This window comes from Triturus cristatus, chromosome 10 (genome assembly GCF_964204655.1).
Source record: "Triturus cristatus chromosome 10, aTriCri1.1, whole genome shotgun sequence".
NCBI classification, from domain to species: domain Eukaryota; kingdom Metazoa; phylum Chordata; class Amphibia; order Caudata; family Salamandridae; genus Triturus; species Triturus cristatus.
The window spans coordinates 330,945,238-330,969,061 of NC_140593.1; positions in this window are offsets into that span (position 1 = coordinate 330,945,238).

Genomic DNA, 23,824 nt, shown 5'->3' on the forward strand with positions numbered 1-23,824 from the left:
AATATCATTAAACAGTAGTACCAAGAAGGAGACAAGTTCCTGCTCCAGGACTTTATAGATTTCAGCCGGTAGGCCGTCTGTACCAGACGCCTTCCCCTTCTTGGCATTATGTATAGCCTTAATCACTTCCTCCTCCGAGATTGCACTATCCAACCTCACACTTTGCTCATCAGAGAGTGCTGGAAGTGTGATCTTACTGAGCAAATCTTTAATTCTAACTGGGCTGATGTTCTTGTCCTCACAGTAGATATTTTGGAAACATTTTCTGAAGGCGGATCTAATATCTTCATCCCGGGAGATTGGGGAGCCATTGACATTAATCACCTCGATGTTATTACGGACTTGGTCTGTTTTGGCTTTCCAAGCCAATAGCTTCCCTGCTCCTTCTCCATACTGAAAATGTGCGAGCTTACTGGCCTCCCATCTTTCATGAATCCGCTGATTCAGGACAGAAGCGAGGTGGCCTTTTAAAGAAATTAATCTTCCAGACAAAATAGAGTGATCCTCTGATGTAATGTAATCAGTGTCTAGGTCTGACTGAGTCTTAACAATGTTTGCTTCCACTGATGTCACTGCCTCTTTGTATTGCCTCCTCCTGTAAGCCATTTTATTTGTAATAAGGCCTCTGACAAAAGCTTTAAGGGAGTCCCACACCACTCCGCTGCTTGCCGTTCCTACATTTGTTGTTAAAAAGTGACTCACCTCAGACTTGAAAAAAAAAACATCGTCTGGGTGAGAAAGTAGGGAGCGATCAAAAGACCAACTTCTAGCCGGCAAACTTAGCATCGGAATAAGCTCCATGGTTACTGCAGAGTGGTCTGATAGATGTAACGGGAGGTATTTAACGTCTTTAACAGAATCCACTAATGTATGGCTAACTAATACAAAGTCTATTCTGGATTGGTGGCGATATTTTTGATTCCTTTAAGAGATACCCAGCTGTTCACCTGCCCTCAACCTCCAAATATCCACATAGCCATATTGCTTCATTTCATTAAGCAAAAAGGATCTAGATTTTGATGGAATTCTAGATCGACTGTTATGCGATTTATCCAGAGTGGGGTCTAGGACGATATTAAAATCCCCTGCAAAAATTACAGGCTCTGGGAAGGACAAAAGATGAGAAAAAATTACCTCCAAAGATGACGGATCGTCCTGATTAGGGCCATAGTACCCCACAATAGTGACCTGGCTACCCAAGATAGACAGGGAGGCAATAACCCATCTACCCGCTGGGTCAACCTTAAAATCTAACACTTTAGCCCTAAGTTGTTTTTTGAAGATAAGTGAAACCCCTCTACAAGTCAAAGACTGAGAAGTAGAAATTGAGAAATCTATCCACTTATTCTCCTTAACTAAAGTATTCATTTCGTCTTGAACCAGATGCGTCTCTTGCAAAATAATGACCTGTGCCTCTGAATCTCGAAGATATTGAAGTAATTTCCTGGCCCTAGGTTTAGTACGCAGGCCATTTACGTTCCAAGATATTATCTTTAAGTTAGCCATCTGAATTTAACACCTCTCAACCTCCCCCAGAGACATAAGACATAAGACATAAGACATAAAACATCACCCGTATGACCCAACCTAATGTCTGATAGTTGCATATCTGAAATTATCCTAACCCCAGCTGAATACCATAGCGCACAAGGTTGGCACATGAGGAATTTTATAAAACATTTTACCCCGTGACCCCTGTATCCCCCCACACCCCCCTCCCCCCGTGGAGAACCCTTGGTGTATCTAACCGGAACAAATCCAGTAGATAGCACCCCATCTCAAGCTCCCGTGACCCTCCCCGACGCTGAACCAAGTTTCCCTCCAAAATTGATCTAATTTCTAACAGTATCTGTAAATGCTGGTACACAAAAGTGAGAGATTATGGATACAACACGGATCAACAGGGAGAAAACAGACTAGAATTTCTACCCTTCACCGAGAGTATATATTTTTTCTTTCCACCATTTTTTTTATTTCATCATTTTTCTTTTTTTTTTTTTGTTTTTTTTTTCCCCTGTCACCCCCATCGCCCTTCTCTCCATAATAGTTGTGCTATAGCCAAAACTACTTCTACTAATACCAAAAACAAAAACTAAATTCAGTACCTACAAATCTATTAATATCTTTTAACACTCAGGAGCCCATTTTTTTTCCTTGGTCTGAAATTTTACAAAAGGTACATATCAGCCAGCTGCCTTATTGCCCAACTCCAAAAGGAGCTCGTCAGCTGCTTGCACTGACCTGATGTTAAACATCTTATTGTTGAACATAACCTTCAGGGCAGCAGGGAACAGCAGCTGAGCCGTTGCCCCCAGTTTTCTAAATGCCTCCAGCCGCCTACCAAACTCCCACTGCTTCTCTAACGTGACCCTAGAAAGGTCCGATCTAATGAGGAAGGTACATCCCTTTCCTAGGAGGGATTTTTGTTTCAGGGCTAAGTTGAGGATCTGTTCTTTGAGTGCATAGGTATGGAAGTTAACCAAGATTTTGCGAGGTTTAGCTCTTTGTTGATTCCTCCTGAACGGATCTCTATGGACCCTCTGTATATCGATGCTGAGCTCCTCTAAAGATTTATCGAGACATAACGACTCCTTTAGTAATTGCACCACAAAATTTTTAACGTCAGAACCCTCGGAAGCTTCTGATACATTAAGGATACGTATGTTGGCTCTCCTGGCATTGTTTTCCAGCAATTCCATCCTATCAAGTAGTGCCTGATCCTCTTTTCGCAGATTAACAATATCTTCCTTAGCTTTGTCCAAATTCATAGACATCACAGCAACCGTCACTTCTAGCTCCCCCGTCCTAGATGTTAACCCATCGATCTTTTTATCTAAGGACTCACAATAACTCCGAATGTCCGCCTGATTAGCAGTAGACTCCTCAAATCCTTTTTTAATGTCGCGGGATAGGGTTGAGAACATTGCCAGTATAGAAGCCGCAGAGATTGCGCCCCCGGTATCTAAATCCACTGGGGCTACCAGATCAGGAGAAGCAATAGCAGAATCGCATATCCCCCCTCCTTCTTTTACATTACCATGACTTCCTTCCCCTGGAAGCTGAGGCTCGAAAGTCCTGACCGCCTCACTGGCCTCTAAATCTGACTGGGCCGAATCCACCTCAGGTGAAACACACTCTGAAGCGAGCTTAGGACCAGAGTCTTCAACCGAAGGGGCACAAGAGGCAGAAACAGAGTCCGCGGCTGGACCTTCCATGACACCTAGAGCGCTCGAGAGGGGCAAGCCTTTAACGCCAGTGTCCATTACTGTTAAGGGAGAAGACATGCCCTGAGCCTCCGCCAAACGAAGCACCTGTGGTACAGCTTTGAAGTATGAGCGCAGGGACGGGGTTATCCTAGAGCTCGAATCAGGTGCCACGCTTGGGTCCCTTTTATATTTAGCTTTACCCCTAACCCCGTTTGATCTTGTACACTTAGATTTTACTTCCACAGACAGATAAGAAGAGGCTTTCTTACCTTCATGGGAAGAGGGTCCGCTATGTGCCAAATCGGTCAGGTTTACCTGAGGGGTAGGAGCAGGCTTCTTCCACTGTGCCTTAATGGACTCCTTGCCTCTTCTTCGTGAACTTCTACTTTTGGATGACTGGTGATGTGGCTGCTGTAGCGACTGTGGACACTTCTTAGCTGCCTCCTCCAGGATCCCCTCCCCGCCCTCCTCGCCGCTTTCCACGATCTTTGCGCCCTCAGGGCTCTCAACACCTCCTTCACCCTCCACCGTGCCTCGGGAAGTATGCTTGAGCTTCTGAGCCTGGGAGGAAATAGTACAAGCAGCGAGAGTCAAACAGCGAGCCTTTCTCCCCCTACACAGCTCCAGAGCGGCTACGGACCACAGTCCTAGCCTTAGAACAGCCGGTAATATTATTTGGTTGGGGCGAGTAATACTCGCTGCACCCGCAGCACCGCCGCCACCTCCATCGCTAAACTCGCTGCCTCCGATCATAGAAAGGGAAAGCAGCCCGCATACACCGAGCCGAGCCGAGCTGAGCCGGAGAGCAGGTACGAATGTAGATTGCTAGAGAACACAAACAAACGCTCCGTGTTCCTACACAGATGTATTCTTAGCACAGTACGATTTAGACAAGAGATCCGTCACTCCGGGTTATGGGAAAGCATTTTGAGACGCGTATTCACATAATACAGACGTCTAGGCAGAGTACATCGGGAGCTTGATCGCGGAGCGCTGCAGCGGATCAGCCGACCGCCGCCATGTTCTCCCGCCAATATTGGTTATATTGTTATGATCTAGCCTGACACCTTGGGATAATTCTAAGGTAAGGAATCTGCAACAAAACGTTTCTATCAGACAAAATATATAACTAAAATCATAACAATATTGGTTATATTGTTATGATTTTAGTTATATATTTTGTCTGATAGAAACGTCTTGTTGCAGATTCCTTACCTTAGAATTATCCCAAGGTGTCAGGCTAGATCCGGTAATTGTTTGGTGAGCAGTACCCCTGCTCTCCAGTAGGTGACATCGTTGGCATAGTCTGCGCTGGAAATGATGTATGCGGTGCCTATACAGGTGCCACCCCATAGTGCTGAGGTCGGTTCTTTTCTTTCCGCACCAGTCAGCACAGTTCTGGAAAGAGCTACCCCTTAATCAATTTTTTACATATTATATGTATATTTAAAGGTGATAATACTTATGTTTCCAATATTTGTGCTTTTGATATAAGCAAAAATCAATATTTATAACAACAATATTTGTGTTTTTGATATTTGTGGTTTTATTAGTTAAGTATAGGAAGGCTATACTTTTGTCAACAATATTTATTTTCCAATATTTTTGTGTTTCAATATTGTATGTATCGGTATTATGTCAATGATCCATTTTACTTTTGGCCAAAGATACCAAGATTTTAGCAACCTTGAGATTTTATGTAAATACTGGAAGTTCACAAAATTCAAATGATCTCATTATCTGTACTCATTTCACAGTAATAACTACACAATGAAAGACATAACTATGACGCTAACCTTCACCTCTGTTACTCTCTGTATTTCATTACCCTTACTGTTTTATTGCTGCTCCGTCAACGGGTAAGTTCTATTTTTCTCTCTGTATCTCAGGAGGGTTGTGTTTTGAAGATATCTAAAATACTGCAGGCAGAAATCTAGAAATTCTGAGGTTCTATGATATAAATGTTTAAACATTTTTAAAAGTGACAGTTAAGCCACTTTGTTTTTATGATGAAATGTAATAACCTGCAATTTATGGTATGTAAATGGATTCTATTTGATTTTTAAATCAAGAGGGCGTGTAAACTAAAACTTGTTGGTCTTGATTTGCTTTTTCTTATATTTTTTTTTTTACTGTCTATTTGGAACATTTCTGTAGATTTTCACCTGTGAGGTCCAAAGGATTAGAAACAATTTTCCTGCATGTATACCGGTGCAGGGCTATTTTCATTATGGTTGTGTTGTGAACCTGAAATCAGGCTCACAGCCTCAGTCTTTGCTTGCATTTGAACACAAATTTATTGAAGAAGCAAAGGAGTAACACATTGCCCAATAGCCCCGTCTGCCACATCAATGGATATCACATCATCATGTCAATGTTTGGAGAGTAACTGTGTGGCATAGAGTGGATTTATACAGCATAGAATTGTGTGGTGTGCAATTGTGTGGAGTAGAATTGTGTGGTGTGTGGAGTGGAATTGTGTGGCATGAAGTGGAACTGTGTGGCATGAAGTGTAATTGTGTGGTGTGGAGTGGAATTGTGTGGAGTGGAGTGCCACCATGTGGCATGGAGTGGAGTGGCATTGTATGGCGAGGTGTGGAGTGCCATTGTGTGGTATAGAAAGTTGCTCAAGTTGCCTCTGAATTGCCCTATAGCACTTAAAAGCCTTGTGCTATATAAATGCAATTATAATATTATATGTTACCAATTATCTCGACTTATTATCTATGTAACTATCTGATGCCTTTGATCTAACGCAGGAGTTTGTTAGTATGTACAATGCTGGTTTGTTAAAAAAAAATTGTTTTAAAGCAAGAGGAGCTTGTGGGAGCGGGAGCAACATCTTTTTTTACCAGTTGGGGGATACAGGAGATGAACAGTGTTGTGGAGTTACAAATGTTAAAAACCTTCTTAAACAAGAGTAACAGGCTTGCTCAGTACTAAATCATGACAGAGAATGATATTGAGTAACAATTACCTTGTTGTGAGAAGAGGCGAATAGAATAGACTGTTGGAAGTTTAAACCAGATATATTCCAGAGGTAAAAATTAAGGAGCTCTACAACGACTCTCAGACGTTGTCAATGGAAGAAGGACATGGAGAATGAAGAAGCATAAGAGACAAGGGAGTGGGAGCAGAAGAAGAAATAGTACCTCAATCACAACTCGAGCAACTAACGGACGCTAAGTAGGATGAATCACTCTGTGCTTGATCCATGTTCCACGGGCAGGAAAGGAAGTGGCGCTCGGCATGCTCAGTCAGTTAGGAGACAACAAAGAAATATAACGATGAGCCAACAAATAATAAGCAATGGGCAGGCTCTAAGCAATTTATAGTAACAGTACCCTCACAGCAGACAGTGCATGTGCTGTTGGAATTGGAGAACATCTGCCCCAAAATGTAATTCCCAGAAACACAATGCCACTTCACTCCACGCCATGCTTCTCCACTCTAACAAAGCCAACAAATCTCACATAGGTGAGACCTAATGGGTTTGCCAATGCTAGTTTTTGTTTGGGACTGCCCCAGCAGAAAATACAATTAATGACCCACACGCGCTGGGAAAAATTCCTATTTTAAGTGCAATTAATGTTTTGTTTTTCAACAACAAAATCCAGGTTTGGGAGTTTGATAAAAAACGTGTGCTCTGCGGGCACATTGAATATTGTGTCTACACAGCAGAGCTTCAGTTCCTTCTAAGCATCTGCCATTGAGGCGGCAGCTATAGAGGCACAGATATCTTTGTCTGCCTGGCAGAGAATTCAAGATATCTTAGGCTGTAATTCGCAAAGGCAGCAGAGTATATCCCTTTGCTGACCTGCCAGAATAGAGTGCCGTCTGCCAAACTCAAAATAAGCTCCTCAGTCTGAAGGTAAATCGTGGTACTGGGACAAGGAAACATAGTCACCCCAGAGGTGAAGTGACCTCATTGGGTTTAGAATGCAGCTTAATTCAAGTTGGATTTTTTGGATTCACAATTGAAGGTTTTGACTGGAACTCAGACTTGACATTTCGATCTTGGGGGTATTCCTGTCAGCTTCAGCATCCATCCTTATGCCATTAGAAGAATCTAAAAGACAAAAAAGCAGTAAATAGCCGGTCAGCTGTATTACAAGTGCAATAATGTCCACGGCAAACGTGAGCTACACCACTTTTTGGCAGATGTCCCACTCTGCCCAACCCTACATATCCCCTAAATAACCATGGAGTATTGACCTAGCAAGATATTGTATTGGAATCTGAATTAGTAAATTGGTGGGGTATCCTCTCCAAAATTAATAATCCATTCACAGTATGTGTAAGCCTCTAATTTGTCACATTCCAGATGTGGTAACATGCCAAAGGATGGCAAACTATGGTTACAGGGGTCACTTGAAGATTATTGTGCTGTGCGTCTATGCACCTCTCAGGTTCCACAGTAAAGGTGACTAATAATCATGGTGCATATGACAGGTAGGGATATTAACTGCTATGAATACTGGTCATGAATGTCTGAAAATACATGGGTGAAATGGGCCTAGAATATTGGGCCAGCCAAAAATGTTTAATATGATGAGTCAGGAAGATGTGTTGCACTAATGACAAGGAACGACAGGCATACATTCAGAGGTACAATGCACACTTGTCAGAATGTATTAATTTTCTACATATGAGTGATCACCTTCCCAGTGAGAGTGTAGAGATGTTTGAATAGGGTCTCATACCACACACCTATCCTATTAAATATGGGAAGACAGACTTGTGTTGAAAGGGTGTCATATAGAAATGAATGCCTGGGAACTATAAGACCCTGCTGTGGTCAAACACCTACATACAGTGACTATTTCCTTCATCAGGAGAATGAAAGGTCTGTGAAATCTCAGATTCTATGTAAAGCCTTTAAATTGGTTATTCAGGGGTAGAAGATGTCCAAAATTGCCTGCAAGGAGTTTGCATCGAGCCAACCAGTTCAGCTAGAGATAGTTGTATTCACATACTAATGGGATCTGAGAGCACTAGAAGATAGGTGTGATGAACGTAAAGAACTGGATGTGAACGCATGTAAAAACATGAGTCATCAAAATAGTTTATAGAAGATGGAGAATAAAGCAGGTAAACTGGTAGTATAGTTGAGCTGAGGCAATGTTATGGATAGGTACGGTGTAAGATTCAAGTAGTGAAGCTGTGAGCTACAGAGAGGGGAATCACACTTGGCAAGAATGAGGTTTGCTAGATTGAATAATGGTGTGGATGTAATGAATCACTTTCTAGCAAACACCAAGTACTCTCAATAGATGGAAGAAGCTTTGAGAAAGACATCACTGAACGGAGATCAGGGCTTCTGTTAGCAAGGACAATCAATTAAAGTGCCCGATTCTCTCTTGGAGATGTTTAAATGTCTACTAGACCTGCTTATCCACAAACTCCTACACTGTTTTTATGGAGCAAAATGCACAACCAGCTTTTGGTCCATATGATACAGGTTGTTATCACACTGATATATTAACAGAGTAAACCTTTGGAAAAATGCCAGTAATATCATCCTATGCCTTCCTGAAAGAAGAAACAAGGATTTTAGCTAAAGTCATCACTAACAAATTGCTTCAATCACATCTGAATTTATTAGCCAGACTTTACACTATGCAGAGCTATTTGAATAAACTTGTGATGACTGTGCAGTTGTCTGGACTGGGATGTCACAGTGAAAGGACCTGCAGCAATATGAACACAATGTTGTTAATGGGTTTAATTGAATGGTGCGTTTTGCTAATAGGTCCAAAGAAAATGGGATAGGAACAAAATGTATTTAAGGAGTTGCTCTTATGTATAGCGATTGTAGTGTGCTTTATAAATCATTGATAACATAACAATTACATAACAGATTGTGGCAGCCAGGGTAAATGAGACCTTATGTGACACTTTAAAGTTGTGTTTAGGGTGGATTTTCCACCTCTCCCCGCTATTTGCCGTGGGACCTCAGCCTTTAGCTTGCTGGATCTGGCATGACTCCCTTATCAAAGGCTTCCCTTAGAGTGCTGCAATCTTACTGTTCATTGCAGAGGCTATATTGATGCATATATCTCAGGAATTTGGGTTGCACTCTGGATCCTGTGGTGTAAACTGGACCAAATTCACCCTACTATGGTGCCGATTCCGATACCCGGTCTGACAGCTGTCCGTAGCCTTACCGTGAGACCGACACGTCCCTGGAGCCGGTCCATCCTGTAGAGTAAGTACGATGCGCATAACTGCCAAAAACACGACCGACACGTAGGCTGTGATTGAAGCTCCATTCTTCGTCCGAAGCCGTAACTCCTAACGCTGAACTGAGTTGCCCGGAAGCAGTATCCATAGCAGTTTCCGGCATGACAAGTACGATGCGTACTTCCTACGCGCCGGACGGGTCGCCACGTACGGGACGTCACAGCATCCGGAAAACAAGCATATCAGTTACGATTCGCGCCACAACTCAATACACGGCTACGAGACGGACCAGCTTGCAGCGGGTATGAGACGGAGCAACAAGCAGCATGTACAACATGAACACATCATGAATCCCATCGCGCAGGTCATACCAGTACTCTACATCTATGACCGGCTCAGGAACCGACGGCGCAGGCGGTAAGTCAGACACCTACCACATAAACAAACGACACGTACCCGCAAAATGGCACACACACAGGGGATCGACATCCTGGCCACTAACAACAGCCCACCATAGGGGTTGCATGGTCAGCACCACTAACACCCCCAGCCATAGGGTGTATGTTGCCCATCACTACTGCCACCCCCACCCATAGGGACTATGTTGCCCATCAATACTGCCACCCCCACCCATAGGGACTATGTTGCCCATCACCCCTGCCACCCCCAGCCATAGGGCTTATGTTGCCCATCACTACTGCCAACCCCAGCCATAGGGCTTATGTTGCCCATCACTACTGCCATCCCCAGCCATAGGGCTTATGTTGCCCATCACTTCTGCCACCCCCTTTTCATAGGGCTTATGTTGCCCATCACCCCTGCTACCCCGACCCATAGGGGACCTGTTGCCCATCACTACTGCCACCCACACCCATAGGGGACCTGTTGCCCATCACTACTGCCACCCCCACCCATAGGGACTATGTTGCACATCACTACTGCCACCCCCACCCATAGGGACTATGTTGCCCATCACCCCTGCCACCCCAGCCATAGGGCTTGTGTTACCCATCACTACTGCCAGCCATAGGGCTTATGCTGCCCATCACCCCTGCCACCCCCACCCATAGGGGACCTGTTGCCCATCACTACTGCCACCCACACCCATAGGGGACCTGTTGCCCATCACTAATGCCACCCACACCCATAGGGACTATGTTGCCCATCAACCCTGCCACCCCCAGCCATAGGGACTATGTTGCCCATCACCCCTGCCACCCCCAGTCATAGGGCTTATGTTGCCCATCACTACTGCCACCCCCAGCCATAGGATGGGTGATGTGCAACACATCCAGCATACTCCAACATCAGGTATGTCAGCAAAATACATCCCCCCTAACATCATGACAAAAGTGTGTAGTCTGTGACAAATGCCCACAACAGTGATTATGACTTCGAACATACAATGTAACTAACAGTTCATGTGTGACCAACACATGAGTGTGACATACACAAGGCAAGCATCACTATAGCACTGGGGCAATGTAAAAAGAACACCCCCTCACTGTGTAGAACATAAGTTAAGTGTGGGCTTCCAAAATGCAGCAGATGTTGAGCATTGTGGTGATGGGGACTAAACCCCCCCTCATCACATTGACCAAAAGGTAAGTGTCATCATAGTCAAAGCTGCAAATAACAAACAGCATGTATGATCCCTGCTCCCAACACATTAAAAACTTCTGGGGCAAACTAGTGGTTGTGTCCCATTCCCACAGAGATGTGGTGAGACTAACAGTGCTGTGAAAACATGACACACTCTCGGCCATGTGCAGACAAGCACCACACATAGGGGCTGACAATGCATACAGTGTACAATGACACAAGAGCAGAAGTGACCATCACCAAGCATGCACACATCTCGAAAATAGACACACTAATCAAAACAACATGTGTAGTCTGTAGGTGTCAGCTCACAAACACACATTCCATGCCAGCAATGGCACCTAACAACCCGGATGAATGTGCACAATGATGTGATATGACTCACAGGGACAGCAGGCAAAATCACAGAAACAGCATCCAGACAAAGGCCCACAACAGCAATACCAATGCACTGGTGCAGATGCACAAACACAAACAGGCAACCTCACACTGCACATCTAACACAGAATGTGTGTGTGTGTGTGTGTGTGTGTGTGTCACAGTATCCCCAGGCAACTACACAGCACATGAGGGGGGCTGAACCACAGTTACACAGATGTGGACACAGTGCCACACAAAAGTAAACCATCATTGGGACACCCTCAGTGGGCAATCAGGCATTGGGAGATGAGAGGGAGCATAACAGACACATGTGACACAAGCTGGAATTAACACAAACTTACACAGCAAGAGACTAACACACAACACCACTACCCCCAGGGACCAGACATTGGGATGACACAAGCATGCATGACACCTCCACTGTGATGACAAAGGCAGATGTCGTACAAACTGGGAAACCCAGACATGTGTCCTGTGCCACAAACGTACATCACACATATACAAACACAAATCGCTCAGCATGGCCCCTCATCCATGGACAAACGGGAGCTAGGGGACCATCCATGCAAACATTTACATCAGTCCACCCTCAACACCACACACCCTGAACTGCAACAATGTGTATCTGTGAAGCCCACATGGACAGGTGACATTGCGCATGCACCCATGACAAACACAGGAATGTTGGGAGGAACTAAGGTGCACAGACACATCACACAAGGACCGTTTACAACCCTGGGGACTGACATACATACTGCACAGTATGCGGTACATGGCCATGACCTCAAAGCTCACGTAACCTTCAGAATCCCTGCCACAGTCCCAGGACAATGCAGAAGCCAAGGAGAACTACAAGGCACACATGCTGACACCTGCCAGGATCGCAGCCATGAACCCGACACGTGGGAGCAGTCACACACACATACAAATGTCTCAATCACTGAAAGGTACCACCTAGGGACACCTACATGATTTAGCAAATAAACAGGTGCCTTGGGGAACCCTGACTGTGTCCCATCTGTGTCTGACAACATCATCACCACTCAGAACTGACAAATCCCAATGATGATACACCAATTAACAGTAGTGTGTCATGCACCCACACATCTGGTAGCACATTGGAAAAGTAGTGGGATGAACCCAGTACCACTCAGCAAGCATCAACAACAGGAACATATCAAGGGAACACTGTCTGTGTATGAACAGGGATGTGGACACACACACATGCTCATACAACACACACCATGGGCCCAGGCCATGTCACTGGACAACACACTTACTTGAGGGGACCCAACTCCTGTGGAAGCCCAGCTGTGCCAAACATATTCCCCGCACGTCTCACTCATGTCTGCAGAACACTTGGTCAGTCAGCCTTCAGTTACCACACAATGAAGGCTCTGGTCACAACAGCCTGGGTACGGGAGTCTCCCCTAAGCCATCTGCACATACCCAAAACATATGTCTAGAAAGTTGCACAGAGGACCCAGTTGCTCCCATACCAATGATGCCCACACCTGTAAGTCCAGTGTTGAGGAGCACAAAGTCTGTTGAAGTGACAATTTGGACAATGGGAAGCACATCATATGTGCAGGGGTGCAAGCCAGAGATGTGACCATGCAAATTAAATGTTCACAGAGATGTCCACAAATAGTTGATCCTGACACACCCAGGTAGCTGCAAAGGATGACATGGATACCCACCAGAATAGGATACATATCTCATGGACCACAGGGAGTACCTCACAGCAACACATCAGTATTCAACATTGGAAACCCAGCATCACAATTGCAAGGGCATGTTAAACATCATCAACATAATGTACAGATAAATCAAGTTCACAGGGATAAAGAAAAAAGCTTTATTCAGCATATTAAAAGTTAAACGTCTGTTCAAACAAAAGGCCAATGGCCAGTCCATGTTCAAGTGCCAAGGAGTGAAGTAGAGTGACAACTGTCACAGCTTGCTTGCCTGCACTGCTAAGGACCGGGGTCATCCCCTCGGAGGTGCATACATGGGGGCAGGCCAGGCACCGCAGGGACAGGATCAGGGCGCAGCAGAAGGAGGCAGTGAAGGGGTGGTGGATGCAGGCGAGACACTTGCAACTGCAGTGGAGCTGACTGAAGTGGTGGGTGCTGTCACAACTGCGGGGCACAAGTCAGATGGGGTGGGTGCCGGCACAACTCCAGTGGGCAGGTAAGATGGAGTGGATTGGGTCACCACTGCAGTGCCCAAGTCAGACGGGGTGGTCGTGGACTCCAATGCAGTGCCTACATCCATGGGAGCGGAATGGGGGGCAGGTGAGGTCGGCAGGGCGGGGGGGGGGACATGGTCCCCACATCAGTGGCACTAACCGTCTGACCAGGTGTGGAGGAGCAAGTGCCGGGGGGAGGGCCTTAGCATTTTGGGGATGGTGTATCTGTGGGTGGGGGGACCCGGGGCAGGGAGTGGTGGTGGAACCTCTGGAGTGGTGGCCTGGGGGATGAAGGACGGAGACTTTGCCTTGGAGCTGCGTGGCGATGGGGGGGTCTTGCTCGTCTTGCGCCAGGAGGACTTGCGGGTTGGGGTCTCTGACTGACTGCGCCTGGGGGAGGGTGTGAGGGCACTCCCCTCTGTGTGTGGGGACTTCCTCTTCCCCTTGTAATCAGGATCTGCTGGGTCAGTGGGGAAGAGGCCAAGGTCACAGAGGAAGAGCTTCTGGAGAGATGGGGTTGCAGGTGATGCAAGGGAAGGAGTGTGGGAGGGAGAGGTCTCGGAGGGCTGCGGAGTGGTTGTGGATGACTGTGTGTGTGCAAACCAGCCCCTGTGAATGTGTCTTCAGTCCCCTGCGCTTGCTTGTGTGCACGTCTAGACCTTGGTTTGGGCGTTTGTGTGCTTGGGGCAGGTAGGCTGCTAGGAATCGTGGGTGGTGCAGGGGTAGGAGGGGTGCGGGACTGTTGGAGGAGGGACACTGCTGCCGTCAGGGAGGAGGAAACGGACTGATTGGTCCTCTGTAGGGCAGACATGCCCGAGGAAATGCCCTCCATGAATGACACCAGTTGTGTCAACAGACCTGTGTGTGCATGGAGGACCTTCAGCATTGACGCCTGCCCTACATGGATCTGTCGAAGTAAGTCCACAGACTCCTCACTCAGGGCAGCAGGGGACACAGGGGCAGGGGGTGCGGTGCCGGGCACGAAGGAGACATGCTCACGAACACGGGAGCCCACAGGGACCTCTGGGATGGGAGCCGATGGGATGGTGGTGGTGGTGGTGATGGTGGTGGTGGTGGCGGTGGCGGGGACAGCCTCACTAGCTGGAGTATGGTGGTTGCTGACACCCGCCTCCACAAGGGAGTCATCCTCAGAGGTGCTGTGGCCCTCAGCTGGGGGGCATGGTGCTGACTCCTCCTCTGTGTGGCTCCACTCGCCATCCGTGCCACTGGGTCCACCCGACTCCTCTCCTTCTGTCCCTGTAAGGCTCTGTGGCTCCTCCTGGTCCGTGGAGCTGTCCCCTCCTGTGGCCGTGGATGTATCTAGATAGGAATAGGAAGTAAGAGAACAACATCAGTCACCTGCACCGACTGCACACACCACAGTGAGTACATCACATCACAGGGCAAGCCCTGGCATCATCAGCTGAACACAGCTCAAACTGCCAACACTGTTTAGGATAAGACAATTGTCATTCTCAACATCAACCATGGCACACGTATCCCTCCTTGACTTTCACACATATGTCTGTTGCATGTTGGATGCTAACACCCCAATGTGCCAACATGCACCACCCACACATTAGTTGTACATGCAAGTGAACATGTAGGAGTATGTCACTATACACACAGCACATCTCTTGCTACTGAATCAGTACAGGTGTCCGGATGAAGGGATGGGCAGAGACTCATTTCACATGCTTGTGATGCATGCCAGCAACACACACTATGATGTTCTCATGTCCTGATGGGCAATGCCACAATGGTGTTCATGGTGCACACTTGAACACAATGCAGGATCACCCATAGCAAGTTAAATGCCATGGCACTGGGATGCCCTGAAAGTCAGTCAACACTGTCTCCTATCACAGGGGCAGGGCATCCAGACAACAACAATATGCACTGACTCACAATCCTAGCTCAGGGGTAAAGCTAAATCTGCAGATGACCGGCGCACTTGCCCATCCCATGCAAACAACATGTCCAGGAGCCAGAAGACCCCACATCATGCAAATCAGACATCTGAGTCTCTGCAAACACAAATCCCTGTACATTAACACGTCACAGTCTGCCATGCATGTAACCCAGCTGCCTGAAGGACACAGTTGCATACACCATTGTGCGCTGTCAGATGATCACACACCTATATGTCACACAGGTCTTGTCTCTCACAGTCACATCTCAGATGTCATGCTGACCCTCTGAATCATGGACACCACAGATGTACGTAACAATAAGCCACACCCTAATGACACAGAGGCAGTGGCGGCTGGTGAAATTTGAAAGCAGTGGGGCGTAAAATTTGTGTTTGCGTGCACCACAGCGAGCGAGTCCGAACGACCTGGTTACATGTTGAAAAATTAGTTTTTTTATTGGTTCCCCTCTCTGCCTCCCTGAGAGTGCCCACTTCATTTTCTTTCAGTGACACACAGGGCTTTAAGTGGGATGAAAAAACAGTGGGTATGAGAGCATAGGGGCATTGCCGCTGTAATGAAGGGCATGGCTTAAGACAGTTAAGTTAAAACTCTGTGCTTAGCATAGTGTGTGCCCCACTGGTATTTTGCTGCTTCTGTCCATTCGTCCAGATCTATAACACAAGTAACATTAGACCTACATACACCAAGACAGGACTATTGGCTTTGTCAATGGCTATCAATTGCATAAGATAAATAAACAACTACTATGACTTTTTTCATATGATATATTGCAAATGCTTCCATTCTTGTGGGCGAGGTTGTGTAGTAAGGCTAGAGCTACTGACTTTAGAGCTGAGAAAGCAGGTTCGAGCCTCAAGTCGGCTCAACATCCTGTGATTCAAATATGTCCAAAACCTTAAGTCTGCAATAGAACAACCGGTCACTGCCTTTGATGTAACTTCAGAGACTCGTTTTTCAGGTTTATATAGCGCAAACTTGGAGTGTTTTACATGAGCACCAGTTACCAGGACATATAATAGGTCCTGGTAACTGGCGCTCATGTAAAACACTCCAAGTTCACGCTATATTGGAACTGAAAAACGAGTCTCTTTTAAGTTAAATTAAATGCAGTGACACGTTGTACTGTATAACCTGTCATCACTGCCGTTGATGTAACTTTAAAGAGACTCGTTTTTCGGTTTTATTATGGCGCAAATTTGCAGCGCTTTACATGAGCACCAGTTACCAGAAAATGTAAAATGTCCTGGTAACTGGTACTTATGTAAAGCGCTCCAAGAAAAACGAGTCTCTGAAGTTACAGCAAAGGCAGTGATGACGGGTTGTACAGTACAACCCGTCACTGCTGGTGTGTCCTGGTAACTGGCGCGCCTGTAAAGCGCTCCACGAAAAGAGAGTCTCATTGAAGTTATGTTAAATGAAGTGACGGGTTGTACTGTACACAACCAGTCACTGCCTTTGATTTAATTTCAAAGAGATTGTGACTGGTACTATTGCGGATCTAAGGTTTGGTCTATTACACACGGAGGGTAAAAAAATGGAGAGCCCCGTAGCGACCCAACATGATGCGACATCTACTCACGTGACGTCACGTTTCTCGATCCTGATCCGAATCTTCAACGCACATTGCCCAGCCAACGGCAACTTAATGAAGTTGTGTGTGAGGCCTGGTTGTGTGCTAGGCCTGGCATTGAATCAGGGAAGGGGTCATCACGACGGCGAGCTCAGGCCCCTCTGCTCTCTCTCTCTCTACACTCCCTGTTGTCATGTGTAATGGCGTATACCTACGCACGCACAGGGGAGGGGGAGAGAGAAAGGCTCAGATAACCAGTCACTGCACGGTTTCACAATAAAGCCGTGCAGTGATTGGTGAATATGCACGAGTCCCGTGGACATGCCCATTTCCTCTGGCTCTGCGTTCACTGACTATAGACGCTAAAGCAGCCAATGATTATCCCGAAAATGAAATCGGAGCTGCCTAGACGAACTCCTCCACAGCCCACTCCCCCAGCTTCCAACATCCAATCAGGATGTTAAACGGCAGTACAAACATGAAGGGATTCCTTCAGTTGTTGCCACCCACTTCGCTTCCTCGATGTAGGCTAGCCCTGCCCCTAACCATTTATTTCAATGGCACTCTGCTGAAAATGCCTGGGCCACAGCATAAGCGCCCCATACAAAGGTTAACCATTCCGCTTCTACCGGCCACTCCTACCATGCTACATCACTCTCTCCTCGTGTGTGCCTCAAGGGCGAGCGAAAGCCGTCGCCCCAGCCAGCACATGTGGACGAGGACGTCATTCTCGGCTCGCTCCTCAGTACTTTCATTTTCATTATTAAAGCAAATAAGCAAGTAAGCAACAGAATCTGTGTTACAGAGTTAGTTAACACGAAGCAGAGAGCACTTTATTTAAAGCTGCTTCGTGTTGTACATTAATCTCTCTTTTCTCTCGGATGCTAGGGAGGGCAATGCCCCTTTCGCCCGTTATAACCAGCCGCCACTGCACAGAGGCAGACACCCGAGGGCACATGTCACTAAGCACAACCTGCAATTTCATACACAGGAGTGGGATTACAGAGTGTTTCGAAATGCCCTTGAGGAGGCATGACATGGTCTACGTGAAACAGTGTTTGGCCCTGGACAGTAGTCAGGTGGCTAAGCAAGTGTGACATACTCAATATACATGCTCCTGAAGCCCAAAAATTGGAGTCCCCTGCTGCATGGGTTTGTTTGAAATACCCCAGCCACATGTAGCGAGTCAGACCAGCAATTTGAACACATCTCAAGGGCACACATATCACATGTCAGATCTCAGGCATTGTTTAAACAATTGACCCACCCATGTAACACACAACAGAGTCACGGGAACAGATGCTGACCGGTAGCTGAAGCATAGCTGACTGCAGGGACACAGTGCCCTAGTGACACAAGCAACAGACTGTAGGGGCCACACCTGTGGAACAGATGGGGAGGGTGCATCACACAATTGAGGGACATTAGTATTGGACTACAAGACCTACGTAATGTAGTGTGACCAGGCCAAAAGACTGCTATTAGCATGTCAGACATAGTACACAGATCAGGCATGGACTTACCCCCTTCCTGCTGCTGTCTGGCCTTCAGCTGCCTATCCAGGTCCAGGAAGACCACCGCCAGTATCCGGAGCATGTGGGGAGTCAGGGTCCGGTGTCCGCCCCTCCTGCATGGAGGTGACAGCTTCAGCTGGACTCTAGCTATCCTCCGGGTCCAGCCCGAAGGTCCTGCCACCTCTTCTGGCAGTTGCGGATCCGGCACTTGTAGACCCCCACCGAACGAACAGCCCGGGCGATGGTCAGCTAGATCTCCTGCTTCTGGTGGGCATCAACCTGTGAGGATGACAAAGTGAAAAGTACATTAACACACATGCCCCAGATTTGTGCAGCACACATTTGGATATACATGTCATCATCACAAAGGGAAATGAATTACACAGGTAGTGCAACCATGGGGAAGGACAAATCACCTGCATGTCTGACATGTTAACAATGTCTGGATAGTTTAAGCTTGCACTAATGCACTTTAGCAGCAGGAAACCTATTCAGTACATGTACCTACACACTTTGGGGGATGAAAGTAGTCAGTGAGAATGCTTGCCACTGGTGTACACACTGCTAGTCCTGCTAGTCAGACAACATGCATAATTAGGAAGGCAGTGGACTGCACACTCACCTGCTCCCCTGGTTTCCCATAGAGCTTGCTGTACTGTGGAAGGAGCCCGTTCAGCAGGGCCTGGTTCTCCTCCTCAGTGAAGGCTGGGGCCCTCTCCAGAGTACGTGCCATAGCAGGAGCCAGAGGATGCAGAGACAGCAGCAGTGGTAGCAGGGATGTGGTCCAGTAGCATGTAGTGCAGGCAAGTGAGCCCCCTGGGGGCCAGCCAGCCGTATATCTGTGCTGCAGAGGCAGACTCTGTGCCATGTGTCCCGAATGATAGGTCCAACACGGTTGCATTCTATGAATCTGGCCAATCCATTTAAATGTACGACTCGTACACGCCTTCCGCATTGTTCAATTCTTCACCTTCATGGAACACTTGAAATTGCAACATTGTTGTAGGCATCCAACTGAATTTCCAGTGCACAACTTGTACAAGTTTTGAATCCGCATCCGTCTCCATGACAGTCCGGAGCCAATGAGTGCGCCCGGCTCGTTCAACTGACTGTACGACGCGTATTTTGAATATACACATGCACCCATCTCCATACGATTCAATGACAAAGCGTACGCACGGCTCGGCCATGACCCGTGCAATGCGTACGCATTGTCACCCGCGTCGGACCTCATTGCATTCAATGACAAAGCGTACGCGCGGCTCGGTCATGACCCGTGCAATGCGAACGCATTGTCACCCGCGTCAGACATCATTGGTGTGACTATTATACGGATGCAACACACATTTACTGGCCAGGGACACCTGTGCACACTTACCACACTACAGCATTGGTCACACAGTGTCCCATGGCATGTAAGGCTGCATTCCCTGGGTGTTTGTGGGGGGCCACATCTGGCTTTTTGGCTGGCACTTTGTGCAGCCACTCCCAGGCTGTGCACGTGTACATGAGGGCAGAATCCTTTGCGTGTTGTGCACATTACCACTGTGATGTGCAATTGTACAGTAATGGGCATGAGTCACAGACACAGTGTCAGGTTGGATATGTTTAGGACATGTCACATACTCCCTGAGTCCTGGGGGTGATGACATGTACATCACAGTGAGACCTGTAGCCACAATACTGATGTGCACCCACAGTCTGTGTGCGTGTTGTGTCTCAGATGTGTCTGATCAAATGTGCCCAATGGGTGACAGTCTCCACATCCATGTGGTATATGCATCACCCTATATGGGGTGTGTATCTAAGAGACGTATATGTAGGGCCAGCAGGAACAACAGTGGCCACTACCTGTGGGACTTACGCTTGCCTTGTGGTGTGTACGTGATATGCCATGTCCATTGCTGTGTCGATGTGGCAATACAGGGACCCTGGGTTCCTGCATGGCAAAGATCTGTGATGCCTGGGAGACATGAGGCCTCACTTGTCACTGTGGTGTGTGTTTGGAACGTTGCAGCAGCACATAGGTTGGGTGACACAGCCAGATGATAGGCCATTGCACTACATGGGACTCATGTGGACATGTGGAATTGAGATGTGAGGTGGTGGTCATGTAGGTGACATATGTGTCCATGCCCAACAGCACACACCTCAGTACATTGTGTAATGTCATGATCTAGCATGTGATATTGATCGTGGTCATGGCCACATGGGTGGATAAACTGACAATCTTCCTTTGTGCATCGGCCGTTCCCAGACCTTGCAACCATGCAGGAACGCGACTGCATCAGACGGTCCCGTTTCACCAGGCCACTGATTGCGGAGTTGGCGGAGCAGTTGGCGCCACATCTGCTACCTGGCCGGACATACCCTACAGCACTGACCCCAGAGGTGAAGGTGATGGCAGCCCTGCACTTCTTTGCTACTGGTACCTTCCAGTACATTGTGGCTACTCCTGGTGGGATGTCGCAAATGATGTTTAGTCGGGTGCTAAGCAATGTCTTGGAGGGGATGTTGCATTTCCTAGACCTGTATATCAAGTTCCCGAGCCCAGCTGAACTCCCTGAAATAAAGGATGCCTTTTATACACTGGGGACGATGCCAAACGTCATTGGATCTATTGATGGGACACATGTTGCCCTGATACCACCACAGGCACATGAGCAGGCATACCGTAACAGGAAGCGCTACCATTCGATCAATGCTCTGGTGGTCTGTCTTGCTGACATCTCTATCACACATGTGTGTGCACGGTTCCCTGGTTCTGCGCATGATGCCTACATTATGAGGAGTAGTCGCATTGCAACGCTGATGTCACAAATGCCAGCTCAGCATACCTGGCTTGTCGGTGTGTACTGACTGTTTCTCATTGTGTGTGTTTGTCAATGTTGTATTGCGCACTCCTACAAAACTCAGCTACTTGTTCAGCTTTGTGTGTGTAGGTGACTTCGGATACCTCAACATGCCGTGGTTGCTGACACCCCTCAGGAACCCTGTGACACCAGCCGAGCTGCGCTACAATGAGGCACATGGTCGGAGCAGGAGGGTGATTGAGCGGACATTCGGCCTCCTGAAAAGCCGCTTTCGCTGCCTGGACAAGACCGGAGGGGCCCTCCCATATGAGCCTGCAAAGGTGTGCAAAATAATCCTTATCTGCTGCATGCTACACAACATGGCAGTGCGGAAGGAGGTGCCTCTCATCCAGGATGACCATGACGATGACCAACCTCCGGCACCTGTGGAGGATCCCGGCCTGGGCCAAGATGCCAGTGATGATGAGGATGAGGGTGATGTCCGCTCACAGCTCATCAACAACTTCTTCACCTGAATGTGAGTTTCCAGGGTTGTTATGTGAATGTATGGAGGTAGCCTGGAATGTGTTGTGCCAGCTCTGTTGCTGTCTGAGTGTGTCTGTGTGCCACTTGACTGGATGCGTGCTGTGATGTGTCCATTCAGGTGGTGTGTACTCCACAATAGGGTAGTATTGCTAACTAGGGTTTGTGTAGGTGTCTTGCAACATGTTTTGTGCATGTGTATTGCATTTCTCTCCTGTTCTTCTGTGCTTTTGACTGTGTCTTGTGTCTGTCCATCCCAGGGTACTTTGCCTGTTGTGTGGTCAACACTGATCCCAACACACAGAAGCCAATACCAGTGTGGAAGTTGACAATTCCCATCAACTGATGTACCACACATCCCTGGACTTCCATTCTCCAACACATTGAGAGCGTGTGTTCACTGTTACGTAGAATTACCGTGCAACTATTGTGGAATAAACGTGTTGCTGATGTGTAATGAACCTGTGCTATGCTTTCTCATGTGCGTTGTCTGTCATCCCACATCTGAGTGACATCTGCTTACCTCACCTGTGGACTTGTTACCACTGACACTGGTGTTGTGTCTGTGCATGCCAATGCGTTTCAGGTCAACCTCATTGTGTGTGATGAGTAACATGGCCATGGTGAGTATGTTTTGTGTTGCCATAGTGGTGTGTCTCCCTCACATGTGTCACATCACCATGACTCACCTTACGTTGGTCACATTGTTGCAGTATTTGGCATGCACTGTGTTGTGTAGCAGATCGACATCTCCCTGAACATGATAAGTTGGAATCACAACAGAGGCAAGTATGGTGTACTGGTGAGTTTATTTACAAACATGTGTGAGGGAAGTGCACAGGATGGTGGGTGCTGTACATTGGTTTGGGAATCCAAAGTTCACATTGGAGTTGGAAGTGCTGGTAGATGAAATGTCCAGAGTAAAGTCCACAGTCATCTGCTACATTGGCCCAACATGAACCCTCCATGTCATGTGGGCGAGTTGTGTGCGATTGGACAAGGTGAACGGGTTGCGCACAAAGGACATTGTCCAGAACAGGTTTAGAGGCCCTGGGGGATGTGCTGGTTCATCTGCCTCTCACATGTCCTTCTTCGGACGACCTCTCTTCTTCTGGGGGGGATCCTCATGTGCAGGCCTCTGCGGTGCAGGGGACTCTCCGCCAGAGTCCTCCTCCCACCCTGTGGCGCTGGCAGATGGTGTTGCGACAGATGTTGGGGCCACACAAGGGGGTGTGGACAGGTTGGTGTTGATCTGGTGGAGGCATTGGAGTATGTCCTGATGCACCGCAGTAATGTCATCCCACTTGGCCTCCATGCGGGCATGGTGGGCGACCTGCTCGTATTGCATGTCCTTGAGGATCCTCACTACCTGGCCAAATCCTCCGGTGCTATCCTGGTACGCATCTAAGATGCATGCCAGGTGGGGGTCATCATGCAGTCCAGACCCCTCTGCAAGGCGCGCCCTGTGCCTCCCACCCCCTCCCAGCACCCCTCTCCACACAGGCAGGACCAGCGGCGGGACGCACTGGTGACACTGGGACCCCTCGGGTGGTGTTGCTGGTGTTGTTTGCTGTAGCTTCCGGAGGGTCCTGTGTCCCTGTGCTGTGGGTGTTGATTGGCCTTGGTCTGTCCGTGTTGTCGGGGTTGCCCTGTCAGTGTCCAGATGCTGGAGGCGTGGGTACAGGGGGTGCAGATGTTGATGCTTGCATGATGGCTCATACTGGAGCGGCCAGGTTGGTCGTTGTCATCCGAAGAGGACAGAGAGAGAGTCAGACCAGAGAGCTCAGTGTCTGTCAGAGTCTGGGACTGAGCATCCTCATCATTTGGTGCTGGGTGCCCAGCACCACCTGTGTTTGGAAGAGACACACAATGTGAGTTATGTTTCTACATGCATCGATGGTTCACAAA